Source organism: Topomyia yanbarensis, chromosome 1 (genome assembly GCF_030247195.1).
Source record: "Topomyia yanbarensis strain Yona2022 chromosome 1, ASM3024719v1, whole genome shotgun sequence".
Classification (NCBI taxonomy): domain Eukaryota; kingdom Metazoa; phylum Arthropoda; class Insecta; order Diptera; family Culicidae; genus Topomyia; species Topomyia yanbarensis.
This window is the reverse complement of record NC_080670.1, coordinates 118183964-118186281: the sequence shown is the minus strand read 5'-3', so window position 1 is coordinate 118186281 and position 2318 is coordinate 118183964. Positions and strand designations below refer to the sequence as shown.

At 42.4% G+C, this 2318-nt stretch overlaps 1 long non-coding RNA gene across 1 annotated transcript; it reads right to left on the bottom strand.

The window, feature by feature from the left end:
• Positions 1-1110: 1110 nt before the first annotated feature.
• On the bottom strand, positions 1111-1720 carry LOC131682064 (uncharacterized). The gene is made up of 2 exons (XR_009304021.1): positions 1644-1720; positions 1111-1579 (listed from the first exon to the last, which is right to left on the bottom strand). It is a non-coding gene; the product is annotated as an uncharacterized LOC131682064 (long non-coding RNA).
• Positions 1721-2318: the final 598 nt, after the last annotated feature.

Sequence of the window (2318 nt, the reverse complement as noted above, 5' to 3'; positions counted from 1 at the left end):
ATGTTTTGAGAGACATTCGCTAGATGCAAGTAAATTATCAGCTGAACGGAAGAACGGTTCATCTGAACTAGTTCTTTTTACAGAACTGTTCAGTCGGGAATGGTTCTTCGAAGTGAACTGTTTCGCCCATCTCTAGCGGAAGATATTAACTAAGACATTGTAACGTAACCGTATAGCTTATAATCTAATTTTGCTAGTCTGTATATTTCATCCATGGAATTATAAAAAATCCACTAATTCATCAACGCGGCGCTGCTGACGGAATCAGACTGTTCAATTCAAAGATAGGGATGTGATGTAGAGGGTAAAGCATTTTTCAAGAACTTTTTTTTTAAATTGCTCCATGCAAATGCACCGTATGCGACAAAGCTTTTATCTACAACATTTTAGCCTATCTGCAAACGTTCATACGGGTGACTATCGTCACTAATGTCAAGTGTTTCTTTGCTAACGATTTAGATATTTTCAGACGGAATATACTAGTAGCCTATCATAGACAGGAATATATCAAGCAGAATGCTGGGAAACAGGCAGAATTTGTTATATCAACCATAATTTCACCAGGACTTCGGGAATTCGAGATATGTGAGAAGCGTTTCTCCCGAAGAAATAACTTTTTCGGATCTATTTGTGATATCTGCTCCAATGTATTCACTAGAAGCGGGTGCAGCAAATGTACTTACACATTAGTGAGAAGAAATAGAAATGTACCGTGAGCGGCGACAAAATCCCTCAACGCTACCCCACCAGTCACATGCGGACACATAGGCTAAGTGATCGTTTAAATGCGCGTGAGCCAAAAATTTAATCATGTTCAGTTCCGTGCACAGACAGCGATATGCTCCAAGCCCCTATTCTCACAGTCACGTCACCTAGTGACTAGAAGAAAATTTCCTTCTAGTCACTAAGTGACGTGACTGTGAAAATAGGGCCTCCTATATATTTTATATACGCGAATTTACTCTTGTTCGGCACAATGTCTAAATTTATGGAAGAATCATTGGTGGCCGTGCACTGCATAGAAAGGTGTAAATTGTACTGGTTACCAAACCGTACACATGCATATTCATACCCATCAGCGCATTTGATCATGTAATGGATATTATCAACTCTGAAAGAAATACATTTTATTGTTGTCTGTTTTTGAGGTTAGAACTTAGAACTTTTATACTATTGTGAGAATGGTCCTCAGCAACTATCCTTCCAAATCAAAGACTCGTGCTAGCAATGGCTTCGTTCGGAGGCTGCAGCTGTACAGCTGGCCGATTACGATTCCCCGGACCGAACCACTTTTCCGCCGCCACAAGTGGGAAACGAACGATTCTCATTCGATTTCCGTAGTCACAAATTACCGAACCACTGGCAGGTAGCATAATCTTCGGATTTAGCTGTGAATTGGAACAGTCAAGCCTGACTTCCCGAGCTACATCTCCAGTATTGTCGTCCCATACGACCCTGAAATCTATCCCAGATCCGTATTCGTTCGTCCAGTCCAAGCGATATTGCGTAACTCGGGGAACAGGCAAGTGCGACGATTGAGTCGTCAATTTTGTCGCTTCAATTTTGCACATACAGGCACCTAAAAATAACCAATCAATTTAATTATGTAGATTTAGGCCATACCGTAAATTTGGCTGACATACCCCGTATCAAGTCCCACACACATAGCACACCATCCTGGTAACCAGATGCGCCTGCCACTGGTCTATGAAAATACATGTGATAGGACCGCAATAGCCGTTTAGGGTGAACTGCAATAGGTGGCTATCTAGCCGGAATACTTTAAAAGTGTGGCCCTGGCTGCCAGTCATGACTGTACCGCTCGCCACTTCCAAACATGTCACCGGTGACGCTGCTGGTGAAACTCCAGGACACATCGAAGCTCCTTGTCGGATGCGTGATGTTGAGCTGGCAACGCTGTGGACGGATTGCTGAAATTAACTAATGCTTCCTGCCGAACCGGTACGTGCGTGGGCTAAAAAAGAATAAGAATTAAGGCACTTGATTACATACTCATTACAGACTGAAAATAAAATAACTTAGAATGAACAGTGTTTTAAAAGAACAAGTAAAATCTGTCCGTTCTGCGCCCTAGGTGAGCTTAAAAAATTGCTTGAAACATAGAACTTACTTCGCCCTTATGCAGACGTAAATCCCCAATCGATCTGACAACCTTGCGTATACGTTTCCAGTTTCAGAAAATCGATTCCTCCACTCAACCGTGCGACTATCACTTTGTCACCGGCGAGCTATGTGTTAGTTACCCCATTGTTGTGGGTGTTTTCGGCTTCATATATACCCTGCAATGAAACGTCCGT